At 36.6% G+C, this 15,291-nt stretch overlaps 1 protein-coding gene and 1 pseudogene across 38 annotated transcripts in view; one reads left to right on the forward strand and one right to left on the reverse strand.

The window, feature by feature from the left end:
• The window catches only part of LOC105470366 (zinc finger and BTB domain containing 20), an 814,500-nt gene that overhangs the window by 222,307 nt on the left and 576,902 nt on the right, over window positions 1-15,291 (forward strand). For 7 of the 38 annotated variants that reach the window (XM_011722248.3, XM_071089358.1, XM_011722246.2 and 4 more), the window contains one exon: window positions 164-223. The exons of the other annotated variants lie outside the window; for them this stretch is intronic. The gene's annotated coding sequence lies outside the window, so the exon portion shown is untranslated. The remainder of the gene's footprint in view (window positions 1-163; window positions 224-15,291) is intronic. 38 annotated transcript variants of the gene reach the window in all.
• Window positions 1-15,291, reverse strand: part of LOC112424691 (Y-box-binding protein 1-like) — a 37,326-nt pseudogene that overhangs the window by 1,891 nt on the left and 20,144 nt on the right.

The following is a 15,291-nucleotide window of genomic DNA, read 5'->3' on the forward strand; positions in this document are numbered from 1 at the left end:
TGGTAATTTCCTTTTATATTGACATGATCATGAGATGGGAAACTAGAAGAAATTCAGAATTCCCTCATCTATGGTTATGCTCTTGGTGTGTTGTCATCTTGGAATACCCTTCTTCCCACAACAGAATACTCACTTCCTTTCTCTCCTTTCTCACCTCCCCCAGTTGCACAGAATCACCCTTGGGTCCTAGCCTTCTGCCCAGTAATTGGACCCTATTTTCCAGGTAGGCACATACTGACCTTCAACTGACTTGCTAGTTTTCTAGGTCCACCTCTCTGCTTCTGTTTTTTCAGGCTCTCTTAACCATGTAGTAGTCTTTTCTTCCCTGGATAGTACTGATGCACTGCATGCTGTGTGGTTGGCCACCTCCTGCAGTTTGATTCAAAATAGCTTAGTGCCCTGCAGGGAGTAAAACCTGAGGCGCAGGACTTTCTGTGTCCCTCTATCATAGTACTTACCTCTTACCTCTTACTGCAATGCATTATATTATTTATGTATATATGCCTTTTAGCATGTATTTATTCTGGCATATTACAAACTCACTAAAGCAGATATAAAATTATTTTCTGTGTGTGTGTGTGTCTCATAGAGGACAGTACACCTTGTACCAATTAGGTGCTTAATAAATGTTTTTCTGAGTGAATGTACTTCCAGCAAGTTGGAAAGAGCATTGTATTGTTTATCCTGGTTTTTGTTTATTTCTTTGTTTCTAAGCAGAAGTTTTTATAAGAAGATAGATCTAAAGTTCTCAGAATCCTAAACAATATTGCACCATCTTTTTCTTGAAATTTACAGCACATTTCTCATTGCTTAATCCTCAAATTTGAAATTATTTTTAACATACCATTCACAAAATTATCACACTCACCTGAAGTACAGATGTAAACAAGCTTCTTATCTCTGTAGATAAGACAGCATCAGATGTCAGTTGATGATTTGCTTGAGATTGTATGTGGGAGTCTACATTTTTAATTTTTTTGCACTTGTGTGAAAGGCATAATATATCTCTCCTGAAATATTTTCTTTGGGCCTGAGATCTGAGGAATTTGCCAAATCTATTTTTTAGAAATTGTACAAGAATCTTTCAATTATTGAAGAGCCTAGAAATAAGGTTATGTAGTTTTAGAATTTTGCATCTGGAAAGCAGAAACCATCTGTTCTAGCCTCACATTTCACATGAGTAAACTGAAGCCTAGATAGGTGAAGGGACCTGTCCAAAGTCTCATAGTTGCTTAATGGTGGAACCATACTTTTTGATAGTTAATTGAGGGTGTTTTTCACTATAACCTAATAGTGTTACATGCAGGGGTATACCAAAGGAAAAAACAATTTAATGAAATTGTTTAAAATTATAGATTTCTTGCAGAGATTATATTCTTACTGAGTTTTAAATAAGATTTTTTCCTTGCTGTTTGAGGTTACCATGTCCTATAATGCATCAAGTCTGAAAATGCATTTATAAAATAGAGAGATATGGACTCCACTTTTTCTATAACGTGAATGTGCTTTAGCTTCAGGGTTTTTTAAAAATTTTATATTTGGGTGTGTGCTTATTTTTAATTTAGAAAATATAATTTGGTTGGGAACTTAATTATTGCCAGTTCTTGAGAGAGTTCCTCAATCTTTGAGATGTGGTATGCATTAGTGTAAATCTTGGCATAACTGCGGACATAAATTCTTCAATTGTTTTTTCCTTCTTTGGTTCTGGGATCTGATGAAGAGTGTTGGTTTTGAAACTTTTGAGGCCAGGCATGGTGGCTCATGCCTGTTGCAAAAATCTGAGACAGGTCTCGGTCAATTTAGGAAGTTTATTTTGTCAAAGTTAAGGAAGCCTGCCGGTGACACAGTCTCAGGAGGTCCTGATAACATGTGCCCAAGATGGTCGGAGCATAGCTTGGTTTTACACATTTTAGGCAGGCATGAGACATCAATCAACATATGTAAGATGAACACTGGTTTGGTTCGTAAAGGCAGGACAACTCGAAGCAAAAGCAGGACAACTCCAAGTGGGAGGGGGCTTCCAGGCCAATGATAGATTAGAGACAAATGGTTGCATTCTTGAGTTTCTGATTAGCCTTGCCAAAGAGGCAATGAGATATGCATTTATCTTAGCGAGCAGAGGGATGACTTTGAATAGAATGGGAGGCAGGTTTGCCCTAAGCAGTTCCCAGCTTGAGTTTTCCCTTTAGCGTAGTGATTTTGGACCCCAAGATTTATTTTCCTTTCACACTGTAATCCCAGCACTTTGGGAGGCCAAGCAGGGAGGATTGATTGATCCCCCAGAAGTTCAAGACCAGTCTGGGCAACATAGTGAGACCCTGTGTCTACAAAAAACAAAATAGAAAATTAGCCAGGTGTGGTGGTATATGCCTGTAGTCCCAGCTACTCAGGAGGCTAGCGTTTGAAACTGCAGTGAGCTATGATCGTGTCACTGCACTCCAGCCTGGGTGACAGATTGTTAGACAATACAAACTATTTACTAACATTTTTTCTACTTCCAAAACTTTCTGTTATATATAAATTTTGCTTGCATTCTTACCTATTTGATGGTACATATTTCTGTAAATGTACTTATTACCTACGTTATTGCCTCTTCATCTGCCTTTGTTCAGCCCTCTCCCAGAAGCCAGGGACATGTTTCTCGGTTTTTTTTTTTTTTTATTCAAGTTTTATTTGTATCTCTTGGTACTTTTTTAGAGTCTTCTGTTGTCTTTTTCTCTGTAACCTTCTGTTCTCAGGATTAATAATGATACAAGAATTTTGCTTCTTGTGTGGAGAAATAAACATCCAATCAAACAACCGGCCTGCAAATAGTAGCTATAAACTCTGAACAAAAACAAAAAATAAAAGCAAAGCATAACAAAACACAATACAGCTATTTAAAGGTTTTGGAGAATGGATGAGACTAGAGAAATAGTTCAAAATAGGTTCAAACTTTGTATTAAGCCAATGTCATGAGGTGAAGTGAGTTTCACATTTCTAAGGCTTTTTCTGAGGGCGTCTCCAAGTGTAGTGGCAACATGGGAAAATTAAACTCCAAGAGAAAGCCCATTGCTTTCTCTGTAGGCTATAGGAACTCTGGGAAGGAACAGGGATGTCAGAGAATGAGGAAGAACATAGGAAAGTAAAGAGACAGAGATGAGAAATTGTGTGTATAAATTATGGCTTAAGTCTTTGGCTGACCCCTGAACTGCACATGCACAGGGCAGACTGAAATCAATCCAAACTGAAATCCAAAAAGCACAAATTTTTCAATATGAGATTAGCCAAATTAATGTCCCGTGAAAACAAAGATAGTAGCACTCTTTGGCTCAATGTGACACTATCTGGAGTATCCACAATTAACATTGACAATGTCTAAGTTAAAACCCATAATTGGCTCGGTGCGATGGCTCACGCCTGTAATCCCAGCACTTTGGGAGGCCAAAGTGGGTGGATCACGAGGTCAGGAGATCGAGACCATCCTGACTAACATGGTGAAACCATGTCTCTACTAAAAATACAAAAATTTAGCCGGATGTGGTGGCGGGCACCTTTAGTTCCAGCTACTCGGGAGGCTGAGGCAGGAGAGTTGTGTGAACCCAGGAGGCAGAGGTTGCAGTGAACCAAGATCGTGCCACTGCACTCCAGCCTGGCAACAGAGTGAGACTCCATCTTAAAACAAAACAAAACAAAAACAAGCAAACAAAAAATCCCATAATTACTTCAACCCAGTAAAATGTTACCCTTTCTTAAGGATAAAGAAAATCAACAGATGGCAATCTTAAAATCACCCACATGTTGGAATTACTAGGCAAGAAAATTAAAGCAGGTATTAAAACTGCGCTTTAAGAGATGAAAGGGAATATGGTTGAAATGAACAAAAAGATAGGAAATCTCAGCAGAGAAATAAGAAATTATTAAAAGAACCAAATGGCCCAGGCGCGGTGACTCACACCTGTAATCTCAGCACTTTGGGAGGCCGAGGGAGTGGATCACAAAGTCAAGAGATTGAGACCATCCTGGCTAACGTGGTGAAACCCCACCTCTACTAAAAATACAAAAATTAGCCGGGTGTGGTGGCGGGCACCTGTAGTCCCAGCTACTCGGGAGGCTGAGGCAGGAGAATTGCTTGAACCCAGGAGGCAGAGGTTGCAGTGAGTCGAGACGGTGCCAGTGCACTCTAGCCTGGCGACAGAATGAGACTCCATATCAAAAAAAAAAAAAAAAAAAAGAAATTTTAAAACAGAGAAATGTATTATATTAAATAAATAAATTAGTAGGATTAACAGTATAATGGAGGAGGGGTTTAATCTAAAAAGGAGTGAGAAAAAAGAGTGGATAAAAAATAAGCAGAATCTCAGAAAACAGAAGTACAATTTTATTTATTTTTTACTTAAAAATATTAAATTGACAAAGGTTGTATATAGTGAAAGTGTGCATTGTGATTTTTTATGCATACATTTCTTAGTGATTATCACAATCAAATTAATTCACACATTCTTCACCACCCATTCTGTACATTAGATCCCTGGAACTTGTTCAACTTATAACTGAAAGGTTGCACCCTTGAATCAACGTCTCCTTATTTTCTCCACCACCATTCCCTGGCAATCATCACTCTTTCTGTTGCAATGAGATTCACCTTTGTATATGATTTTATATAAGCAAGATCACAGACTGTTTGCCTTTCTATATCTTGCTTATTTTACTTAGTATAATGTCTTATAGATTAATCCATGTTGTTGAAAATGACAGGTTTGTTTGTTTTTTTATAGCAGAATAATATTTCATTGTGTATATGTACCACATTTTCTTTATTCATTTATCCAATTTACCCATTGATGGATACTTAGGTAGTTTCCATCTTTTGGATATTATGAATAATGCTGCAATAAGTATGAGGGTACAGATATCTCTTAAAGACACTGATTTCATTTCCTTTGGATATAAACCCAGAAGTGGGCTTGCTGGATCATATGATTATTCTATTTTGAATTTTTTTAGGAAACTCCATACTATTCTCCATAATGGCAAAACCAATTTACATTCCCACCTACGGTGGACAAGTGTTTTCTTTTCTCCACATTCTTGCAGATATTTATCTCTTAGCCCTTCTGACAGGCATGACGTGATATCTCACTGTAGTTTTGATGTACATTTCCCTGATGATTATTGATGTTGAGCACTTTTTAATGTACTTCTTGCCCATTTGTTTGTATGCCTTCTTTGGGAAAATGTCTATTCAGGCCTTTTTCTCATTTTTAAATTGAGTTATTGGTATTATTTTTTTTGCCATTGAGTTGTGTGAGTTCTACATACATTTTGAATATCAACTCTTCATCAGATATATAGTTGCAAATATTTTCTCCCATTCAGTAGGTTGCCTTCTCAGTTTTTGTTTCCTTTGCTGTGCAAAAGGTTTTTAGTTTGTTGCAGTTACTACTTTTTTAATTTTTGCTTTTGTTACCTGTGCTTTTCATGTCAATATCCAAAAACTCTTTGCCAAAACCAGTGTCAAGAAGCTTTGTTTTACAGTTTTGTATCTTACATTTAAATCTTTAACTCATTTTGAGTTAATTTTTGTGTACAATGCAAGACAAGGATCCAGTTTTATTCTTTTGTATTTGAGTATCCAGTTTCCCAAAAACCACTTATTGAAGAGAATTTCCTTTCCTTATGGTGTATAGTTGGAGCCCTTGCCAAAGATTAGTTAACCATAGATGTGTGCATTTATTTCTGGGCTTTCTATTCTATTCCATTGACCTACGTGTCTGTTTTTATGCCAGTACCAAACTATTTTGATTACTATAGCTTCATAAGACAAATTGAAATCACGGAGTGTGATGCCTCCAGCTTTGTTCCTTTTCAAGATTGCTACGGCTGTCTGTGATCTTTTGTGGCTAACAAATTTCAGAATTTTGTCTATTTCTGTAAAAAATATCATTTTAATATTGATAGATTGCATTGAATCTGAAAATGCTTTAGGTAGCATGGGCATTTTAAAAACAGCAGTTCTTTCAATTCACGAACATGCAATATTTTTACACTTGTTTTTGTCCTCAGTTTCTTTCATCAGTGTCTTAGAGTTTTCGGTGTATAAATCCTTCATCAACTTGGTTAAATTTATTTCTTAGTATTTGATTGTATTTGATACTATTGTAAGTGGAATTGTTTTATAATTTGGATATCTGTCCCCACACACCTCATGTTGAAATTTGATCCCAGTGTTAGCGGTCAGGCCTAAGGGGAGGTAGTTTCCTCATAAGTGGTTTGGTGTCCTCCTTGATGTATTGAGTGATTTCTTGCTCTATTGGTTCCCATGAGAGCTGATTGTTAAAAAGAGCCTGTCAGCTGCCTCTTCTTTCTCTCTTGCCTTGTAATCTCCACACACTGGCTTCACTTTAACTTCTGCCATGAGTGGAAGCAGCCTGAGCTCTCACCAGGAGCTGGTGCCATGCTTCTTGTACAGCCAGAAAAGCTATGAGCCAAATAATTTTTTTCTCTTTATAAATTACCCAACCTTAGGTATTCTTTTATAGCAATGCCCACAGACTAAGATGGATAGTTTTCTTAATTTCTTAGAGAGTTCTTTGTTAATATATGGAACTGCAACTGCTTTTTGTATGTTTACATTCTATCCTGAAACTATTGGGTTCATATATCAGTTTTAAAAGTTTTTTTTTTTTTTTTTTTTTTTTTTTTTTTCCCCTGGAGTCTTTAGGGTTTTTCTACATATAAGATTATGTCATCTATAAACAGAGACAATTTAACTTCTTCCTTTCCCATTTTTTTCTTGCCTAATTGCTCTGGCTAAGAGTTCCAATACTATGTTTAATAGAAATAGTGAGAGTGAGTATGTGTTCTCATTCCCAATCTTAGAGGAAATGCTTTCAGCTTTTCACCACTGAGTATGATGTTATCTATGGGATTATCATATATGATCTTTATTATGTTGAGGTAAGTTCCTTCTGTACCAAATTTTTTGAGGCTTTTTATCAAGAAAGCATTAATTTTTGTCAAGCACTTTTTCCACACTGTTAAGATGATCGTCATATGATTTTTATCCTTCATTTTGTTAATATGATGTATCACATTTATTGATTTGTGTATGTTGAATCATCCTTGCATCCCAGGGATAAATCCCACCTGATCATGGTGTATGATCCTTTTAGTGTGCTATTGAATTTGATTTGGTGGTATTTTGTTGAAGACTTTTGTATCTATATTCATCTGAGATAGTGCTCTGTAATTTTCTTTTCTTGTAGTACTCTTGTCCAGCTTTGGTATGAGGGCAGTGCTGGCCTTGACATGAGTTAGGGAGTGTGTCATTCTTGTAAACATTTTGGAACTGTTTGAGAGGGATGGGCATTAATTTTTTAAAGCTTGGTAGAATCTGTTCATCAAGACATCTAGTTCTTTTGCCAGGCACGGTGGCTCACGCCTGTAAGCCCAGCAATCTGGGAGGCCTAGATAAGCAGATCAGTTGAATTCTGGAGGTCAAGACCAGCCTTGCCAACACAGTGAAACCCCATCTCTACTAAAAATACAAAAACTAACCGGGTGTAGTGGTGGGTGCCTGTAATCCCAGCTACTTGGGAAGCTGAGGCAGGAGAATCACTTGAACTCGGGAGATGGAGGTTGCCGTGAGCCAAGGACACTATGGCACTGCAGCCTGGGTGACAGAGCAAGACTTTGTCTCAAAAAATAAGACATTTAGTCCTGGGCTTTTCTTTGATGGGAGCACATTTTATTACTGATTCAATCTCCTTACTTGCTATTGATCTATTCAGAATTTTATTTTTTATGATGCAGTCTTGGCATCTTGTATGTTTCTAGGAACTTATTTTTTACTAAGCTATCTAATCTGTTGGAATATAATTGTTCAATATAGTCTTTTTATAATTCCATGTGTTTCTGTTCTGTCATTTTAATGTATCCATTTTCCATTACAAAATTTTAAATTTGAGTCTTCTTTCTTTTTTTTCTTGGGTAATCTAGCTAAAGAGTTATCTATCTTCAAAAAAACGAACTCTTAGGTTTACTGATCTTTTCTATTATTTTTCTATTTTCTATGTCATTTATTTCTGATCTAATTTTTAATATAGCATTATTGCTGATGACTTTGGGCACTTAGTTTGCTCTTTTTTTAATTTTTGAGGTGTGAAGTTAAGTCGTTTGAGATTTTTCTTCTTTTATTAATGTAGGTATTCATTGTTATGTACTTCCCTCTTGTTGTGTGCCCATTTTCATTTGTTTAAAGAAATTCAGGATTTTGGTTTTGATTTCTTCTTTTACACGTTGGCTATTAAGGAGTGTATTATTTAATTGCCACATATTTGTGATTTTTTTCACTTTTATTTTTTCATTTTTAATTTCTTCTTTTATTGATTTCTAATTTTATATTGTAGTCAGAAAAGATACTTGAGATAATTTTAGTTTTTTCTAAATTTGTTAAGATTTGTTCTGTGGCCCAACATCTGATCTATTTGGAGACTGTTCCATGTGCACTTGAGAAAAATGTATATTCTACTGCTGTTAGATGGAGTGTTCTATATATGTCTGTTAGGTTTATTTGGTCTGTAGTACTTTTAAAGACCACTGTTTCCCTAGTGATTTGCTGTCTATATGATCTATCCATTTTTGAAAGTGGGATATTGAAATCTTTTAATATTATTGTACTGCTGTCTATTTTCCCCTTCTGTTAACATTTAATTTATATATTTAGATTCTCTAATGTTGAGTGCATGTATTATGTGCAATTTTTTATATCCTCTTAATGAATTGACCACTTTATTATCATTTAATGACCTTCTTTATGTCTTCTGATAGATTTTGACTGAGTCTATTTTGTCTGATGTTAACTATAGCCACTCCTTTTCTCCTTTGGTTATCATTTGAATGGATTATCTTTTCTCATGTCTTCACTTTTTGGGTATGTATCCTTTTGGCTAAAGTGAACCTCTTATAGACAGCATATTGTTGGATTTTACATATTTTTTTTCTGTTGAGCCAGTCTTTGTATTTTGATTGGAGAATTTAATCCATTAACATTTAAAATAATTACTGACAAATTCTGACTGTTTTGTAGTTCTTTTTTTTTTTTTTTTTTTTTTTGAGATGGAGTCTTACTCTGTTACCCAGGCTGGAGTGCAATGGCACGATCTTGGCTCACTGCAACCTCCACCTTCCAGATACAAGCGATTCTCCTGCCTCAGCCTCCCAAGTAGCTGGGATTATAGGCGCCTGCCACTGCGCCTGGCTAATTTTGTATTTTTAGTAGAGACGGGGTTTCACCATCTTGGCCAGGATGGTCTCGAACTCTTGACCTCATATTGCATTCACCTTGGCCTCCCAAAGTGCTGGGATTACAGGCGCGCGCTACCACGCCTGGCCTGTTTTGTAGTTCTTTTGTTTCTTTCTTCCAATCTTGCTGTCTTCTTTTGTATTTTATTGAATTTTTGCTTTGATTCATGTTTTTTGTGTCTACTAGAAGTTTTTTCCTTGTGGTTACCTTGAGGCATATATAACACATCTTATAGTGACAACCATCAAATTTAAACTGATAACTTAATTTCCATTGCATACAAAACCTCTATACTTTGCTTTTCCCCCAGCCCCCCCCTTTATTTATATAACATTTTATACATTTTTATATTGTGTATCCATTAATAAATATTCTAGCTGTAGTTGTTTTTGATACTTTTTGTATTTTATCTTTTATGCTAGACTTAAAAGTGATTTACAGGAGAGAAATTGTCCATCCCAGTGGTTGGAACTCAGGAATCCACAAACTTCACCACTAGGAGCTAAAATTCTCTGGGGTCCTAAATAAACTTTAAGGCAGTCTGAGCCACAAGGACTGCAACTCCTAGGCAAGTCCTAGTGCTCTGCTAGGCTTGGAGTCAGTGGATGTGAGGGTCATATGACCTAGTGAGACACCAGACATGGTAGCCAAGGGAGGGCTTCTACCACCCCTCCTCTCACCCCAAGCAATGCAACTGGTAGCTCTGAAAGAGACTCCTTTCTTCTACTTGAGGAGAGGAGTGAAGAGTAAACAGGACTTTGTCTTGCAACTTGGATCCCACTCAGCCACAGTAGGATAGGGCACAAAGTAGAGTCTTGAAGCACCCATTTTAGGCACTAGCTCCCAGATAACATTTCTAGACATACCCTGGGCTAGAATGGAATGTGCTGCCTTGAAGAGAAGGACTCAGCCCTGGCAGGATTCATCACCTGCTGACTAAAGAGCCTCTGGGCCTTGCCTAATCAGCAGCAATATCCAGGCAGTACCTGTCATGGGCATTGAGTGAGACTCTGAAACATGCTGGCTTCAGGTGTGATCCAGCACATTCCCAGCTGTGGTCGCTACAGGGAGACACTACTTCTGCTCGAGAAAAACAGATGGGACAGAAAAGGGGACTTTGTGTGGCAGCTTAGATACTAGCTTGGCCATAGTGTTGTAGAGCAGGAAGTGGGCTCTTGGGGTCCCCGAATCCAGGACTTGGTTCTTGAATGGCATTTTGGGACTTTCCCTAGGCTAGAGAGGAGCTCACCACCTGCATGAGTCCCAGGCCTGGCAGCATTCACCACAAGCTGACTGAAGAACCTTTGGGTCTTGAATGAACATTGTTAGTACTCCCCATGGGCCTGTGGCAGTGGTGTCCAAGGGAAGAGACTTCTATGCTTGTGGAAAAGACTTGTCTTGTGGCTTGGGTGCCAGCTCAGCTGCAGTAGAATAGAGCACCAAGTAGATTCTCAAAGGTTCTTACTCCAGGCCCTGAATCTTAGAGGGAACCTCTGGAACCATCTGGGGCTGGGGGAATTCGGTGCCATGCAAAAGAGGACACAGGCCTGGCTGGTATTGGTAACCGATAACTGTAGAACCCCAGGGCCTTGAGTGAATGTAGGTAGCAGCCAAATAGTGATTATAGCGGGCCTTCTGCAAGATCCAGTGCTGTGCTGGCCTCAGGTCAGACCCAGCAAAGTCTCAGTGGTGATGGCCACAGGGGAACTTGTATTATGTCTCCCCCAGCTCAGCACCAGGTAGCTAAGCACACACACACACACAGAGACTCTGTTTGGGAGAAAGTAATGGAAGAGAACAAAAGTCTCTGCCTGGTAATCCAGAGAATTCTTCCAGATCTTGTACAAGGCCACCAATGTGGTAATTCTATGAGTCTGTAAGATCCTCAGTGTAACTGACCCTGGAGTGCCCCCATTGTAGACATAGCTGCATTGACCAAAAATTTAGTCACAATAAACAAGTCCCTTAGCATACCTAGAACACCTTCCCAAGAAGAATGGGTACAAACAAGTCCAGACCACCAAGAATACAATAAATACCTACTTCTTCAATGTCTAGACATTAACGGACATCCACAAGCATCAAGACCATCCAGGAAAACATGACCTCATCAAGCAATCTAAATAAGGCACCAAGGATCAATCTCAGACAGAGATAATGTGACCTTTTAGACAGAATTATTGAGGAAACTCAGTAAAATTCAAGATAACATAGAGAAGGAATTTGAATCCTATCAGATGAATTTCACAAATAGATTGACACAATTTTTAAGAATCAAGCAGAAATTCTGAAGGTGAAAAATGAAGTTGACACACTGAAGAATGCAGCAGCCTCTTAACAGGAGAATTGATCAAACAAGAAAGAATTAGTGAGCTTGAAGATGGGCTGTTTGAAAACATATTTAGGAGACAGAAGGACAGAATAAAAAAGAATGAAGCATGTCTACAAGATACTCAAAAGGGCAACAGTTATTTGTCTTAAAATTGAGGCAAAGAGAGAGAGAGGTAGACAGTTTGTTCTGAGGACAATATCAGAGAACTTCACAAACCTAGAGAAAGATATAATTATTCAAGCACAAAGAAGGTTAAAGAACACCAAGCACATTTAATCTAAAGAAGACTATCTCAAAGCATTTAATAGTCAAATTCCCAAAAGCAAATATAAGGAAAGAACCCTAAAACCAGAAAGAGAAAAGAAACAAATAACATACAGCAGAGCATTTAGCATCAGACTTTTCAGTGGAAACCTTACAGCCCAGGGAAAAGTAGCATGACATATTTAAAGTGCTGAAGGAATAAACTCTTACCCTATGATAATAAACCTGGTGAAAATATCCTTCATACATGAGGGAGAAATAAAGACTTACCCAGACAAATAAAAGCTGAGGAATTTCATCAATATCAGACCTGTTCTACAAGAAATGCTAAAGGGAGTACCTCAATTAGAAAGGAAGGGATGTTAATGAGCAAAAAGAAATCATCTGAAGGTACAAAACTCGCAGTAAAGGTAATAATATTATTGCATAAAAGTACTAGCACTTTGTACATATTATGTACATAGAAAAACAACATTATAATAATGTAATCATATTTGTAAGTATACTTGAAATATACTGATATCATACAGTACAGATTTCAAGACTAAAACTATAAGAAGAGATAAAGAAGGTCACTATATAATTATAAAGGGGTCAATTTAGCAAAAGGATATAACAACTGTAAGTAAATATACACCCAGCACTGAAGCACCCAGATATATAAAGCAAATATTATCAGAGCTAAATAGAGAGATAGACCCCAGTACAATAATAGCTGAAAACTTCAACATCCCACTTTCAGCAATGAACAGATCATCCATACAGAGAATCAGCAAAGAAACATTGGACTTAATCCACACTATAGACTGAATGGACCTAATATATATTTACAGAACATTTCATCCAATGGCTGCAAAACACACATTTTTCTCCTTAGCACATGGATCATTCTCAAGGATAGATCATACCTAAGACTAAAAAATAAGCCTTAAAATATTCAAAAATTTGAAATAATATCAAATATCTTCTCTGATCACCATGAAATAAAACTAGAAATTAATAATGAAGAATTGTGGAAACTATACAGATATATGGAGATTAAACAGTATACTCCTGAATGATCAGTTGGTCAATTAAGAAATTATGAAGGAAATTTTAAAAGTTTTTTGAAATAAATGATAATGGAAGCAGAACATATCAAAACTAAGAGGAAAGTTTATAGTGATAAGTGCCTACATCAAGAGAGTAGAAAAACTTTCAATAAAAAAAACCAACAATTCATCTAGAGAACTAGAGAAGCAAGAGCAAACCAAACCCAAAATCAGTAGAAGAAAAGAAATAATAAAGATCAGTGCCGAAATAAATGCAATGGAAATGAAGAAAATAATACAAAAGAACAATGAAATAAAAAGTTGGTTTTTTGAAAAGATAAACTCGACAGACATTTAGCAAGACTAAGAAAAAAAGATAGAAAACCGAAATAAATAAAATCAAAATTGAAAAATGTTACCTTACAATTGATACTGCAAAAATTCAAGAGACCTTTAGAAGCTACTATAAGCAACTATTAATACATGTAAATAACTTGGAAAACCTAGAAAAAAATGAACAAATTCCTAGACATATACAACCTACCAGGATTGAACCATGATTCCAATACCAGCACAGACCAGTAACAAGTAATGAGATGGTAGTTGTAATAAAAAGTCCTTTAGCAAAGGAAACCCTGGGACCTGATGGCTTTACTGCTGAATTTTACCAAACATTTAAAGAACTAATGCCAATTCTACTCAATCTATTCTGAAAAATAGAAGAGGAGGGAATGTGACCACCTTCTGTGAGGCCAGTATCATCCTGATAGCAAAACCAAAGACACATTAAAAAAAAAAAAAAAAAAGAAAAAAGAAAAACACAGGCCCCTATCCCTGATGAACACTGATGTAAAAATCCACAACAAAATGCTAGTAACCCAAATTCAACAACACATTAAAAAGATCATCATGACCAAGTGGGATTTATCCCAGACCTCAAGGATTATTCAGCACATGCAAATCAATCAGTATAATACCGCATATCAACTGATTGAAGGACAAGAACCATACGATTGTTTCAAATGATGCTGGAAAAAAACATTTGTTAAGATTCAATATCCCCTCATGATTAAAAAAATAACTCTCAAAAAACTGGGTATAAAAGTAACGTATCTCAACATAATAAATGCCACATACAACAGACCCACAGCTAGTATTGTGCTGAGTGGGGAAAAACTGAAAGTCTTTACCCTAAGATCTGGAACATGACAAGGATGCTCACTTTCATCACTGTTATTCAATGTAGTACTAGAAGTCGTAGCTAGTACAATTAGAGAAGAGAAAGAAATAATGTTCATCCAAATTGGAAAGCAATAAGTCCAATTTTCCTTGTTGGCAGATGAGATGATCTTATATTTGAAGACTTCACCAGAAAACTATTAGAACTGATCAATAAATTCAGTAAATTTGCAGCATACAAAATCAACATACAAAAATCAGTAACATTTTTATGTGCCAATAGTGAAAATCTGAAAAAGAAATTTAAAAAGTAATTCAATTTATAGTAGTTACAGATAAAATTAAATACCTAGGAAATAACTGAAGAAGAGAAAGATCTCTACAATAAAAACTATAAAAGATTGTTGCAAGACATTGAAAGGGACACACAAAAAAATGGAAAGATATTCCATGTTCATGGATTGGAAGAATCAATATTGTTAAAATGCCCATACTACCCAAAGCAGTCTACAGATTCAATGTAATCTCTATCAAAATACTGATTACATTCTTCACAGAAAATAGAAAATACAATTATAAAATTTGTGGCAAACCACAAAAGACCCACAATAGCCAAAGCGATCCTGAGCAAAAAGAACAAAACTAGGAATATCACCTGAGTTCAAATTATACTACAGGGCTATAGTAACCAAAAGAGCATGGTACTGGCATACAAACAGTACATATAGCAATGGAACAAAATAGAGAACCCAGAAGCAAATTCATACATTTACAGTGAACTCATTTTCAACACAGGTGGCAAGAACATACATTGGGGAAAGGGCAGTCTCATCAATAAATGGTGCTGGGAAAACTGAGTTCCCATATGCAGAAGACTGAAACTAGACCCTTCTCTCTCATTATACACAAAAATCAAGTCAACGTGAATTAAAGACTTAAGTCTAATACCTCAAACTATGAAAATGCTGGGGGGAAAAGAAAAAAACACCGAGGAAACTTTCCAAGACATTTGACTGGGCAAATATTTCTTGATTAATACTCCATAAGCGTAAGCAGCCAAAGCAAAAATGGACATATGGGATCACATCAAACTAAAAAGCTTCTGCACAGCAAAGGAAACCATCAACAAAGTGAAGAGACAACCCACAGAATGAGAGAAAGTGTTTGCGAACTATCCATCTGACAGTGATTAACAACCA

This window comes from Macaca nemestrina, chromosome 2, assembly GCF_043159975.1.
Source record: "Macaca nemestrina isolate mMacNem1 chromosome 2, mMacNem.hap1, whole genome shotgun sequence".
Classification (NCBI taxonomy): Eukaryota; Metazoa; Chordata; class Mammalia; order Primates; family Cercopithecidae; genus Macaca; species Macaca nemestrina.